General features: G+C 47.4%; 1 long non-coding RNA gene and 1 pseudogene across 1 annotated transcript; one reads left to right on the top strand and one right to left on the bottom strand.

Annotated features, from left to right (window-relative positions):
* Window positions 1-1,424: 1,424 nt before the first annotated feature.
* LOC134475136 (lysine-specific demethylase 4B-like) lies at window positions 1,425-3,401 on the bottom strand (annotated as a pseudogene).
* Window positions 3,402-7,771: 4,370 nt separating this feature from the next.
* On the top strand, window positions 7,772-14,354 carry LOC134475135 (uncharacterized). The gene is made up of 2 exons (XR_010046103.1): window positions 7,772-8,237; window positions 12,867-14,354. It is a non-coding gene; the product is annotated as an uncharacterized LOC134475135 (long non-coding RNA).
* Window positions 14,355-15,328: the final 974 nt, after the last annotated feature.

Genomic DNA, 15,328 nt, shown 5'->3' with positions numbered 1-15,328 from the left:
CACATGGTCAGGCAGGCTGGAAATGAGTGGCAGCAAAAGGGCTGTCGTGGTCATCTGGGGAGACAGCCCTCTGATTCCCTTAGGTTTCTGGGTCTCCCAGACATGGTGGGACAGCACTCCCCTCAGCTTTCCCAGTGGTCCATGGGATTTTATTTTGTTTTGTTGTTTTTCTTTTAATCTTTTGGAGACAAGGCTTCACTATGCAGTTCAAGCTCGCCTTAAGTTCACTTTGTACACCAGGCTAGTCTTGAGCTTGCATCAATCCCCGTGCCTTAGCCTCCTGAGTGCTCTAATGACAGACATGCACCACCATACCCAGCTTCTGAAGGGTTCTGAAACAACAAACATGAACAGTAACATGGGAACCTCATCCCTGGCACATCAGGGCTGCAGAAAAAAATGCATTGATATTAAAACCACAACTCTAAAATAAAATTACTACTTTGGGGGCTTCTACTTGCCCCATTTCCTGTGTTTCTCAATTTTTTTAATTTTAAAGAGGGTAAAATTAAACACAACAAAATACAACATAAGAAAGCAATGTAAGAGACATAAATTTCAAAGCAAGACAACTGGAGATCTTCACTATCTCTCTTATTGTCTCTTGTTTTCTTCCAAATAGTTGTCCATATCTTCACCAACAGTTTATTTATACAAAACAACATAGTATAAAACTGATCCAAATAAGAACGCATTTTAGGTCTTGAAGACCAGACAATAGGGAAGTTTCTCAATTTTTAAACAATATGTATTAATAGAAAGAACTTCAGAAATGTGACTTCGCACACAGCCTCATCCTGAGGCTGCTCAGTGCATGGCAGGGAAGTAGCACAATTAGGAGAACAGGGCCTAGAGTCTGATCTGAGGGATGTGGGTGATGGGTCTGAGGCCCTGCCCCTGAGTCCAGGCCATGCTGTCATTTGCTACTGCACCTCCCTGGCAGGGGATGCCTACAGTGTGAGGTGGCCTCAGCCAAGGAGGCCCTGATGGTGCCTGTAACTTTGGGTGGAGACGGGACCGGGGATCCAGACTGGGCCTGTGCCTGAAGCAGGCTCTCCCCAAAGGCCGGATAGTCTGGGCTGTGATCAGAGTCTTCAGAAGATGCAGCAGCAGTGAGTGGGTGTGCCCACCAGCAGGTGCTTGGAAGCCTTCACCTCCTCACCCCTGAAGGCAGCTTTCTGTGGAGCTCTTGTGTGTGCAGCAACTGCAGAGATTGAGGGATACATGGTCAGCATGGCAAGGTCCCCTGAAGCATGCTGAAAGTGCCCAGTGAGCACAGAGGACCACATTGGCCTCCAGTGACCCTGAGCCCACTCTACCACCCTACCCTGCAGTTCTTTTACATAGCCTAGCAGGGAGCCAGTGTACACTTCCCCCAACCTTGATGGCAGAGCCAGAGTATAGGGGCTAGTGACATCCATGTTCTACTCAGGATCAAGGGTGATGCTCACCACACAGGAACACAACTTATTGGGCAGCTCCTCCTCCAAGGTGAATATGTTGCCATGCTTTGCAGTCAGCTGGAACCTATCCTCAAACTCCATCTGCTAGGGTACACCATGCTCAGGTCGGTTCCAAGCTCTGAGCACCCTCTGCTTAGCTCTTCATTGACAACAGTGACAAACACCAGACACCTGAAGCAAGCCACTGGGCAGGGGCAGGGGTAACCAAGTTTGGTGTGGAAGGAGCCCTGGTTGGTGCTGAGCCACATGAGTGAGGGTGGTCCTGTCCAGGCAGAGTCCTTCATCTTCCCAGCCAGCCTGGTCTCCTTGTCACAGCAGGAGACCTGTCACTGCTGGGCCACCATCTTGGCCCAACCAGGGCCTACAAGTCCCTCAGTGCATCCCACCTGCACACAGATGGGTGCACAAGAACCCAGCCACTCTCTCTCTGTGTAAGCCATCCTGGGTCATGGCCCCAGTGAGTGACAGGTGTGTCCCCACCAGTGGCCCCACACTTGGACACTGCACTTCCTGTGAGGTCACATCACATTTACCTCTGGTCAGCTGCTGGCCCTGAAGGCTGTTTGGTGACACAACTGGTCCAGGGTCTTGGTACCCTTGGCTCCTTGGGGGATGCACTACTGGGGAGCACCATGGGTTCTCTTCAAGGGTGCCATCCCTAACCCCTATTGATGCCCCACTTCTGGTTTTTGATTTTCATTTATGTATTCACCCATTTGTGCCAGGGCTGGTGCAGGGCTTCCCTGTGAAGCAGGGCCTCTGTTGCTCTCCTGAGTCATAAGGGCAATGCCAAACATGGCATCTATGGCAGGGCTTCCCAAAAGGAACAAAGGCTGGGCCCGCACAGCAAGACCCTAGCACAGGGTCATTGGGAAGGCAGGAGATAACATCACCACTGATGGTAGGGGGCCTTGAGGTTCCTCTGGGTAGCAGTGGGTCTGGGTACACAGGGTGCACCATGCCTCAGGAAATCTGATTGCAGTTGTCCACCACTTGGGGTCTTCGTGATTCCCTTTCTTTGGCTGTCCCATTAAGTCCCATGTGTGGGGTGTGGCAGCCATGTGCTCAGGGACAGGGACACCCAGCAATGCTGCTGTGGCATCCAGCACATGTGGCTTTGACAGAGTTAGGGCCAAGGCTCTGTCTCACTGCTGGATTTGGGGGCCTGGCTCTGACACTTGGCTGAGGTGTGGCTAGTGCAATGCAGCTGGGCATGCAGGGTTTAGGGCTCAGGATAATGATATCAAGCTGTGAGGCATCCTACCCAGAGCCTGCAGCCCACACTTGCCCTCAATGGGTAGATATAACTCATCATGGAGATAAACCTGGCCTTGTAGACATTGCCTTTCTTTCATTGCAGCTCCACGAGCTCACCCTTGGCCAAGGCCCCCACATGGCCATGCAGCAACACCAGCCTGCATGTCTGTGGCCAGGAAGAGGCCTTCTGGTACTGGTGCTCCACTGTCACCCCCTCACCTTTGTCAAAGTTCATCTCATAGAAGAACTCCATGGTGGTGCTGATGACATGGCAGTGGTAATAGAGGCCATTACAGTTCTTGGTGATGACCACTTGACCAGGGACACAGCCAGAGGACCTGTAACTGCAGTAGGTGGGGGTCAGGCAAGGCATCATCGGGGCTGGGAGTATGGTGGTTGGAGGGCTGGGTGGGGTGAGGAGCCTGGGGAACTCATGGTGTGGCCACCAGCCTGGTACTTGAGGCAGGTGATGGCCATTTCATAAGGCCAGTTTTCAGGTTCCAGCAGCAGCACCCCAGTGGCATGCATGCAGGTCATGTGGAAAGTGTAGCCTTCCATGTGGCACAGGGCCCTCCTGACCCCAGACCACAGCTCTGTATCCACGACCAGCCCCAACACTATCCCACTGTCTACCCGGCCTAAGAGCAGGCCAGGAAAGAGGACCCAGGCAGCACCCAGCATGAAGCAGATGGACACATTGGGAAGCTCAGAGTCAGGGGGTGGACATGTCTCAGTGCCTGCTGTGGTCTACTGGGCATGGCAAGTCCACCATGCCAGGTGGCTCTTGGCAGGACACTCGTCACAGCATGGAGGAACCTCAAGGATGCTGTGCATGGTGAGAGATGCCGGATACAGAGGTCATATAGTGTGGGCTCCCTATGCAGGAAATGACCAGGAGAGGTGATGCTAGATACAGGAGTGGACTTGGGTGTGCCAGGATGTGAGAGGAAGAGGTGTCACCTCATGGGACAAAGGGGGCCATGGAGCACTGGAGCCACAGCTGAGGTAGCTGCCACAAACAGGCCATGTCTGCTGTCACCCCGAGCATTTAATAAGCAGCCCTATCATTCTGCAAACCATGTACAAAGACCACAGAATCCCAGCTGCAGCCGTGGTATGAGGCTCTCAGGATTGATAGAAATGAGATCTCATTATAAGACCACGAATAATCGGGCCATGGTATAGGGTGGTGCTGAGGTCCAGCAAGAAGCCTGGAAGTATCTGCCTCGAGGCCTGGTCCCTGCTGCACACTGGGAACACATGCACTACCCCCCAAAGGCCACAATGCCTGGCTTACCATGAGCCCTTCTGGCCTGGGGGAGTCCCTGGGAGGTGGACATCTGCCCTGTGCTCTCCCAAAGCCATGCAGAGTAGCTTCAGAAGTCTCCACCCTGGCTCTCAGCCTCATTCAGGACTTCTGATTTCCCAGAGCACATCAAGGATGTCAGGACACACCAGATCATCGTCCCTGGGGCCTGGAGAGGGGCTCCCACCTTGGGCAAGCATGCTGGGCAGGTAGGATATAAGTACGCTTCTCACACAGGCCCATTAGGAAGGACACATGCACCCAAGTAAAAGGATCTTTTGGTTTTTTTTTTTTTTGTCTTTTTTGTTTTTATCGGTACCAGGGATCGAACTCACAACTGCCTGCTTACAAGGCAGGCGCTTATGCCGCTGAGCTAAATCCCCAGCCCCGTAAAAGGATTTTTAATTAATCATTACAAGGTGAAGAGGTTGCTTGCTGGAAATGTGAGCAGATCCCTAATGCCCATGGGATGGCATGCCATCCTTCCCCCTGACTAATGAGGCCTTTTAAACTATGTCTGTGGATCAAGGCTCTACCACCAGGTACAGGCATCACCTTCAGCTGTCACTCTGAGTATTTAAGTTACTTTTTACCCATCACTGAGACAAAATACCTGATGACCAAAGATGGGAAAGAAAAGGTTTATTTCTTACAATTTTAGAAGATATCAGTCCATACTCTGTTGAGTCCAAGGCAGAGTGGCATGGCACAGCCACAGTTCATGGCATCTGTAAACAGCAAGCGAAAAACATCAAGAGAGTGAGAGACACCTTCTTCCTGCCACTACACTGTATCCTGGCTCCATCCCTATGTGGTTGTAGCACTGACACCATCAAGTAAAACACTATACAATGAAGAAATCACAAATACATAATGTAAACACATGAGGCCTATGGGCCACCAAAATAAACCATGACATTCCATCCCTGGACCCCAAGACTCATATACATCCTTTATACAAAAGAAAGTTAGTCCATCTCCAAGAGTTGCCAAAGTCCTGACAGTTTCAGCATTTCTGAGAAGACCAAGTCCCAAGTATCCTTCAAGATCTGTGGCAAACTCTTAACTGTAACACCCTATACAAATGAAACAAGTTTAAACATTTCTGAAATGCAAAGGCACAAGATAAACATTACCATTTCAAAAGTTACAAACAGGAGAATATAAAACATTTGAAACAAAGCAAATACAATATCCAGCAGGACAAACATTAAGTCCTAGAATTTCATGTTCAGCATTTGAAGAAATCTGGTTGCAAGCTCCAAAAGGCTTGTATGATTCCACCCCCATGGCACTTTCAAGGATTTCAACTCCTGTGTGTCCCTTAAATCCTCTCTGCTCGCTTTCTGCAACTTTCCTTGGATGATCCACGTTCCAGGCTTTTTCAAACTTCTGGAATCTCCACTGCATCTTTCGCTTCACCTTTACATATTTACAAATTGTCCTCTCAGGGGCACACTGATTGGCAGCCCAAGCCCTTTACAATTGAGGTGGAAGCTGTCTTACCCTCAGAAATTGTGCCTTTCCTTTCACCTAAAATCACCACCATATGGATGTCACCAAGGTTTGCTACCAGCTGGAGCAGTAGCCAGGCTTTTCTCTCTCTTGGCTGTGGGGGTCAATTGCCTATATTGTTGGGCTCTGTGAGCCTGACTGTGAAGAAAACTTCTCTGTTGCCACCATTTTGGAACCTCACATGGCCTCCATCACCATTCTGGAGCATGGTGCTCTGCAGCTTTCTCCTTTGAACAAATTCTTTCACTTTTGCAGTTTTGAGGCTGCAGTGGGTTGGGACCCTCTGGTTCCTGTGATGTCCCGGGGCTATCTTTCTTATCTCTCTGTTTCTTCTCAGCACTCAAAGTCTACTTTAACTTTACAATCCACAGATTTACTGGAGTTTTCCTACTGGCCAAACTCACAGTATTGTGAATTACCCTGCTGGGCCTTTGCTCTTTATTTGCAACACAAAGCTGCCTAAAAGCACCCAACAATAGCCATGCCACAGCCTCAACATTAGACTGCCTTGAAATTTCCTTTTCAGATTAATCAGTCCATTGCCCTTTTTTTTAGTCTCAGGAAAAGTCTCTGGGAATGAGAAAAATGAAGACAAATTTTCTACTAAGCCATAACATGCATCATCATGGGGAGTCCAACAACCAATGCAGTGCTTCTTCCCAGCAGAAACCTCTGAATATTGGTTTCTACAATCAGCCTTTCTATCAGCCTTCTGGCCTCCTCAGCTTTGAACAGAATCACCTCTACAGAAGAGCCTAAAATTCTCCAGCTCAAGGCATCCAGTTGACATGTCCAAACGTTTCCAAACTCTTCCCACAACCCATTTCCAAAGTCTCTTGAAAAACATGGCCAGGTACAGTCACAGCTAATAACCCCATTCCTCAGTACCAAATTCTCTTTTAGTTACTTTTACTCTTTGCTGAGACAAAATACCAGAGGACCAAAGTTGGGAATGGAAAGGTTTATTTCTTTTTTTTTTTGAAAGTAGTAAAAATGCAACAGCACAAGACAGAACAAAGCCAATCAAGACAATGCAGTGAAATTGTTAAAGGATTTCACATTAGGATACTGGGATAGTAGTAATAGCTCTGTACGGTGTCTAGTCAATTAAGTATAGTAAAAGCAAACCAAAAATAGAACATTGTAAGACCAATTGAGAGTACTGAATAGAGGAAAAGAAACATAGCAAAACAAAACAATGAAAAAAACCTTTACTTTTAAACAGAAGATAGAAGGAAATCCACCATACTTGCTATACTGTATTATGGTCCTCCTACGCCAAGACATCTATCCCCAGTAGCTATGGGCAGGAGGGAAGAGGGAAGAGTGCTTGATTTTTCAGCCCACAAGGCAGTAGACTCACAGGTAATGGTTCTCTTCCTGGCCCACACCATGGGTACTTTTCAAGAGGGTGGAAGAATAAGCTGCCTGAGTCCCACCATGGCCGGATCTGGGGAGTTCTGGTCCTCCTCCTGGCCCACACCACAGACACTTACAAGGTTTATTTCTTACAGTTTTGAGAGGTTTTAGTCTATACTAAATTGGCTCCATGACAGGGTGGCAGGGCAGGATGTCAGTTCACGGTGGCTGCAAACAGCAAGTGAAACTGACAACTGTTGTAGTCTAAGAAAAATAGCTTCATTATATTTGTATCAAAAGCAAAATACCTGTAATGTGGCCTACTGTTCTATATATGGTTTTGCTTTTCTTTTGGGTGACCTAATTGATATGTTAATCAATGCTCCCCTCTGTAAAGAGTTGTAAATCCCTAAAATCCTAGCCTAATTGATATATTAACCATTGTTTCCCTCTACAAATAACAGATGCGGTGCTAAGATAAGCTAACAGGAGTTGTTAGTTACTCCTAGGCTTCCCTATTCTCTGCTGAGGAAAACCAGGATGTTTCGCTGATTTAAACTTGTTTAAAGTAACTTGCTTGTATGCAGAGAGACTTGCTTGTTAGCACAACCCTTACCTGACCTCGCTCTCCCCAAGGAATGTAATCTTGCCATATTTTCTATTCTGTAATGCACGGCACTGCCTTCCCCCCTTTCCCTACCCAGTAGTAGTCTGTCACAAAATGTGCTAATTGTGCTCTTCTTAAGAAATGCTTAGCTTCAAAGAAATTACAGGAAAATGTTATGGCTTAAACCCTGTAGGGAGCCGAGTGACAGCCCATTGCTGCCTCCCTACCTCTCACTCCTATGGGCACTGCATCTGCCTACATTAACCATAATCCTCTCCTGCTTACGTCACGTATCTGGATGTGATGGTGACCCTGTTGTATTCACCCCTTAACCTCTTCCTGTCCCACCTCCCACCCTTGGCCTATAAAAGGTATGATCATTGCCTGAATAAACAGCAGCTTGATTGGATTATTTCGACTTGCTTTCATCTCTCTTTGTCTCCCCCCATGTCTTTTATTTAATCCCTGTTCCCCCTTCAGGAGTTCTCCATGGATTGATCTGCAGGCCGGATCAAGTGGCGCTCAGTGTGGGGGCTCCTGGCACGGAGGAGTTAATGAGGGAGCCGTTTGAGAGACAGACAGCTTAAACTGAAAGTGAAAGCAAATTGAACCAAAGACCGCGGCAAGGAGTGAGCAAACTGAATCAAGGATTAAACCTTAAAGCAACAGGACATTAAATTAAGTACTGAGGCCTGTGCAGACGACTACCCAACATCCTGCCTGAGTCACGGTGAGTGAACAGCAACCCCATTTCCTTTCCTGGACATGGGTCAAGTATTGAGCAAACACGAATTGTTCATGGGAGGCCTTAAAAAGGCATTAAAGACAAGAGGGGTAAGAGTTAAAAAAAGAATTATTGCAGTATTTTCAATTTATTCATAAGGTTTGCCCTTGGTTCCCCCTAGAGGGTTCTATAGATAACAAGAGGTGGAATAGAGGAAGAGATGCTTTAAAAGATTATTATAGAGTTTTCTGTCCAGAAAAGGTTCCTGTGACCACCTTTATATATTGGAATTTAATCTCTCAGCTGCTTGCTCAGTGGCCTGCAGATCCTCAGGTTGAGGAGATGGTTGCACTAGGTGAGGCTGCCCTGTGAAACTCTGTTAATTCCACATCAAAACCATCCTCAGAAAAATCTGAAGCCTCTGATTTCTCAGATGCAGAGGATGACGGGCTGTTAGAGGTCCTCCTACATGGTGATCTGCCACCACTTCCTCCTGTTGACATGATCAACAGGTCCCACTCTCCGTGCCTCCATGGCCAATTGGGGATTCATATAAGCCTTTATATCCCGGCCTTTCTGATTCTCAGGAGGTCAACTGGGAACAACGAACACAACAAGCCTCTACATATCGCCCTGACCCTGTTGCAGCACCAGCCACTATTAGGCCTGACTATGATGATGCACTCAGCATCTGCTCTCAACCTTCTAGCACATTAGCAGAATTAGAGCAAAGAAAAATGGATCTTTTAAAACAGATACAGCTAGAAAAAGAATGCCAAAATCTTTCAATTCAATTGCAGGCCCTCCGAGCTACACAGTTTTATAGTGTCCTTGAGATGGCGCCTGCCTCTGGCATGCCTTGTGGCATGCTTAAAATGGTGCCTGCCTCTGGAAGCCAGCCTAAAATGGCTTTCCCAGTCACAGAGGCCCTTACTCCCCCACGGGATGTTGAAGAGGGCACTGAACCACAAGCTTTTAGGATACACACACCTCTCACCGTGGCAGCCTTAAAAGAGTTAAAGGCCGCAGTCTCTCAATATGGCCCGACTGCCGCCTACACCATTGCGGTTCTAGATTCTTTGACTCAGGGTTGGATTATTCCTAATGAGTGAAAAGACTTAGCAAAAGCCACCCTCTCCAGAGGCAATTATCTATTATGGAGATCTGAATTTCTTGATCAATGCAAGGGCATAGCCAGAGATAACGCCGCACAGACAAACCCCTGGATCCTCGCTATGCTTACAGGAACAGGAGATTTTGCCACAAAAGAGACCCAAATGCGGTTTGATTCGGGCCTCTTTGCACAGGTTAATATGGCAGCCATTAGAGCATGGAAACGGCTCCCCTCAGGAGGCGAGCCTACCTTATCTCTCACCCAAATAAAACAAAAGCCTGAGGAGCCCTTTTCGGACTTTGTTGATCACCTGTTACAGGTGGCAGAGCATCTTTTCTGCTCCACAGAAACAAACTTTTCCCTGGTTAAACAATTGGCTTATGAAAATGCAACCTCAGATTGTCAGGCTGCAATTTGACCACATCGCAAAAAAGAGAACCTATCAGGTTATATCTGCTTATGTACAGATATTGGGCCGGTTTATCAAGGCCTAGCCATGGCTACAACACAATAAGGTTGCATGGTTACACAACCCCTCTCTCATTCTAAAAAAGATGCCACTTGTTTCAAACGTGGCCAAAGTGGCCACACGGCTCGTGATTGCAAAAGAAAAAATCAAAATCAGTCCTCTACAAAAAAATCAGGGCTATGTCCTAGATGTAAGCAAGGAGACCACTGGGCTAATGAGTGCAGATCCAAAAGAGATTTTCATGGTAACCCTCTTCCTCCACAGGGAAATGGGTTACAGGGCCAGCCCCAGGCCCCCAATTTCGGACAAACCCGTGGGGCTCCAAGGTTTGTCCCAGCACAAAACAATCCATTTCAGACCTCTTCAGGGCAACCCCAGGGAGTGCAGGGTTGGACTTCTGTTCCACCTCCAACACAGTATTAACCCCTGACATGGGTGTCCAGATCATGCCCTCAGGAATCTATGGGCCCCCTCCCCCCGGGACTTTTGCACTTATTATTGGACCTAGTAGCACTGCACTTAAAGGATTACAAGTTCTGCCTGGGATAGTAGATAGTGATTACACAGGAGAAATAAAAGTCATGGTTTCTCCCCTTGTCGGCATCATACCAGTTAGGACAGGGGAACGCCTTGCTCAATTGCTGCTATTGCCTTTGTCTCAAATGTCTAACAAATAAGACAATTGTCTTAATGGGGCCCCTACAGCCAGGCCTCCCCTCACCCAGTGCCATTCCCCTGGGATTTTTTTAAATTGCCATAGATCTTAAAGATTGCTTTTTCTCTATTCCTTTACATCCAAATGACCAAAAGCGTTTTGCCTTCAGTCTCCCGTCAATTAATTTTAAAGCCCCTATGCAGAGATTTCAATGGTGCATTTTGCCACAAGGTATGGCTAACTCCCCCATGCTATGCCAGTCTTTTGTAGCCACTGCAATACAGCCAGTCAGAGATCATTGGCCACATATCTATATTATTCATTATATGGACGATATTCTCTTGGCAGGAGATGACCAAAACCACACCCTAAAGTGCTACCAGGACTTACAGGTTGCCTTACAAGAGGCTGGACTTCAAATAGCCCCTGATAAAGTATAGCTTACTGATCCATATACATACTTGGGTTTTCAATTACGTGGCACTCAAATACTCTCTCCAAGGCCCCAGCTGAGGCTTGATGGGCTCAGAACACTTCATGACTTCCAAAAACTATTGGGAGACATTAATTGGCTCATATCATTTTTAAAACTAACTAAACATGATTTACAGCCCCTTTATGCACTGCTTCAGGGAGACATAGATCCAATCTCCCCCCGAGAGCTTATACCTGATGCCAGGAGAGCTCTCAGTAAAGTAGAAGAGGCTATTGCTCAACAAACTGTTTCCTTTATGGGCTACAATGAGCCTTTACAGTTTCTCATTTTTAATACAAAGCTTTGTCCCACAGCAGTGTTCTGGCAACAAGCTCCCCTCATATGGGTCCATTTATCAGTCTCCCAAAAAGAACACTCCTGCCTTATTTCCAGGCTGTTTCAGACCTAATAATTCAGGGTAGAAAGCAAGGAAAATGTTACTTTGGCAAAGAACCAGATATTATCATTCAACCTTTTACAAAAGACCAAATAGATTGGCTATTTCAGACTACAGAAGTGTGGCCTATTGCCTTAGCTTCCTTTTCAGGGACTATTGACAATCACAACCCTCCAAATAAGCTTTGCTAATCGCCACCCATTTATATTCCCTAAGGTCACAGCTTCATAACCCCTTCCAGGCGCCCTGGTGTTATTCACTGATGGCTCATCCTCTGGAAGGGCCGCTTATGTATCCCAAGACAATGTTTCTACCCTCCAGGCAGACACTTCCTCTGCCCAATTAGCAGAGTTACAAGCTATTCTTGCAGCCTTTGCTGCTTACTTCAACCGACTCTTTAATTTGTATACTGACAGTGCTTACCTTGCTCAGTCTGTTCCATTATTGGAGACTGTTGATACCATCTGTCATGCTTCCCTGGCTTCAAATCTGTTCAAATGATTACAATGCTTCATACAGCTTTGCCATCATAAGTTCTTTATTGGTCATCTGCGGGCCCATTCCAACCTCCCTGGACCTCTTCCCCGAGGAAATCATTTGGCTGATGTTGCTGTACGAGCACAGATTTTTATGACTCATGATTCCAAGGTGTCTGAGGCCCAACAGGCCCATCAGCTACACCACCTCAATGCTCACACCCTCCGCCTCCTCTACAAAATTACCCGTGAGCAAGCCAGACAAATTGTAAAAAATTGCCCCTCTTGCGCTATCCACTTACCTGTCCAACACCTAGGAGTCAACCCAAGAGGTTTAATCCCTAACGCCTTATGGCAAATGGACATTACTCATTTCAATGAGTTCGGCAATCTAAAATATGTACATGTCATTATTGACACATATAGTGGCTTCATTTTTGCCACTCTCCAGACTGGAGAAGCTGGTAGACACATTATAGCCCATATGCTGTCAGCCTTCTCAGTTCTGAGATGTCCTCAACAGCTAAAGACTGATAATGGCCCTGGCTATACCAGCACCTCCTTCGCTCTATTTTGCAAGAGTCTTAATATCCTCCACACCACAGGTATACCTTATAATCCTCAGGGACAAGGCATTGTTGAATGTGCACACCGTTCCGTTAAATTCACCATAGATAAAATAAAAAGGGAGACATGGTACCCCACCCGGGGGTCCCCTAGAAATGTCCTTTCACATGCTCTTTTTATTTTAAATTTTCTGACCCTGGATGCTTCAGGCTGCTCTGCAGCATCTTGATTTTGGCATACTCAAACTCAAACATGGTTTGCATCTGTTTTATGGAGAGACCCACTAACCAATATGTGGAATGGCCCTGACCCAGTCCTTATCTGGGGACACGGTTTAGTATGTGTTTACTCTCAACAAGATAGAGAAGCTAGATGGCTACCTGAATGCCTCATAAAACAAGTAGACAGTTCTTCAAAGACCCCATGCAATGCCTAGGAATAATGTCATTTCCTGAGGCACAATCTCCTGTGTTCTCTTACAGGTGACACAACTCCCTGGAGTCTTATGCTGCCTAGTCAGCCTTCTTCTTGAGCCATACCACACCCATGGTGGATTTCGACCCCTGCCAAACAGACTACAACTGCTGACAGCCATGCATAGAACCCCGTGACTGTGGAAGAGGCTCTTCTTGGTCTGGAGGAACATACACCAGCCAAATAGCCTGTGTCCAATGTTATGCAAGGCATGCTCCAAGACATAGGAGAATGACTTCAACAGAGACACTGACAAATGGCTGTCAACCCCTTCTCCTCGATATGAGTGTGTGGGGGGGAGTTTTTCCCTTACCTAGTGCCACTTTTGGGTCCCCTAGCTGCCCTATTGCTTCTCCTTTCTGTGAGTCCTTGTATTTTATGATGCTCATTAATAACTGGATAGATGCATTTATGGCAAAGCCCATTCAGGTACACTATCGTCAGCTGGAGATGGCAGATCAACAAACTTACCAGGAAGGATTTCCCACGAGTGGCCCATATGACAATGTGGCCTAACTGCCCTGGGGCAATGGACAGGCAGTCAGAGATGGGCAACTAGGACATGCATGTTAATTCCAATGGCCACCTAAGACAGGCACAGGACCAACTGTTGTTCTGCAAGCCCATGACAGGTAAGGCCTGGTTGGGTCCATGCAATGAGGTCCTTGACCTAAGACAGACGCTGTCCGACAGGGCCTGCCATACTCTTGATTAAATAATATAAAAAGGGAGGAGATGTAGGGAGCTGAGTGACAGCCCATTGCTGCCTCCCTGCCTCTCTCTCCTATGGGCACTGCGTCTGCCTACATTAACCATAATCCTCTCCTGCTTACGTCACGTATCCGGATGTGACGGTGCCCCTGTTGTATTCACCCCTTAACCTCTTCCTGTCCCACCTCCCGCCCTTGGCCTATAAAAGGTGTGATCATTTCCTGAATAAACGGAAGCTTGATTGGATTATTTCAACTTGCTTTCATCTCTCTTTGTCTCCCCCCATGTCTTTTATTTAATCCCCGATCCCCCTTCAGGAGTTCTCCATGGATTGATCTGCAGGCCGGATCAAACCCCAACCGTGCTCTCATTTTGTTCTGTATGCATCAAAATTTCTAAGTTTCAAATCCTTGTAAAAACTTAGGTTTCAGCTTCTTGTAACTTTCAAGCCCTTCACACCTGTTAGTGATGAGCTTTCCTAAGATAATTAACTTTCTACTTTCTTTTCCAAATGTTATTGCAGATGTGCAATTCCAAGATAATGCTTATCTGCAGGACGGGAGTAACTTGAAAGGCACCAAAGGCTCCCAAGGTTGTCAGAACTAAGTGGACAGCTTTACAGTTTCCAGATTTGGGTCAACAGTTAAATGGCTCTGCGGATTTTTTTTGTCCCCCCACCTCCTGCTTTTTAAATCCCCTTCTCCAATCTCTGGCGTGCAGTCTCCAAATTGGCTCTTGGAGACTTGTCGCCAGGCCTGGCCTAAATAAAGCCTTTGCTCCCCAAATTTCAGTCTCTTGCTTCCTTGGATTTTGTACTGGGGTCCGAGCTATCACAACAACAGAGCGAGATACACCTTCTTTCTGGCATTACATTATATACTGACTCCACCCCTATGTGGATGTAGCACTGACACCATCAATCCAAGGACTACACAATGAACCAAACACAGATGCATAATGTAAATGCATGAGGCCTGGGGGCCACCTACATAATCCACAACACTGAGCTGCCATCTGTGCTGGCTGGGCTGGTGGCCACATGCCTGTGAATGGGCCACCATGGCCACAGGCACACCCATCCAGGTGGCTCTACACCTGTGGGCTTGGATTGCATGGTTCTTACCCCAGGCTTCCAGGCCTCCTAGCACCAGCTCTCATGGCTGAAAAGTAGTGACACAGAGGGTGGTGGTGTCTCGGGGGATGGGCTGTGGCAAGCAGGCTCTCAGACAGTGCTGCTGGGGCTCACAGAGAGGCCCAGGTGCACATGAGGTCTGGGTGGGGCACTTTCATTGGCCACTGCCTGGATAGCAAGGCCAATGCACAGAGTGGTCAGGAATCTTCCCAGGGCCACCCAGCATGACAGCAGCTGTGGTGCTGCTCCATGGGCCACCTCCAGACAACCTCGCCTGAGAGCTCAGGGAGCCTGCCAGAGATCGACCACTGGCTCTGTGAGGAGCAGTGGATGGGAGAGACACATTCCCAGAGACACACAGAGAGGCAACAGAAAGATGAAAGGCTGATGACACAAGTCACACCTGGGGAGGGAAAATCTCAACCATAATGGGATGGCGTCGTGGCAATCTGGAATGTCCACTCAGAGAGGACAGAAGGAGTATGGGAATTGGGACACAGGAATACAAGGCCCCATCTCACAGAAATGCTGCACTGCTGCCTGGGAAAATCAACCTCCACTCCAACCATGCCACAGTGATCTCACTGCTGGCAATTCTCCCTGCTCCCCGGGCACCATTCACCACAG

The sequence above is a fragment of the Cavia porcellus genome, unplaced genomic scaffold (genome assembly GCF_034190915.1).
Source record: "Cavia porcellus strain 051 isolate PalLab524CR breed Dunkin Hartley unplaced genomic scaffold, mCavPor4.1 scaffold_133, whole genome shotgun sequence".
Classification (NCBI taxonomy): domain Eukaryota; kingdom Metazoa; phylum Chordata; class Mammalia; order Rodentia; family Caviidae; genus Cavia; species Cavia porcellus.
This window is presented reverse-complemented; position numbering and strand designations above follow the sequence as displayed.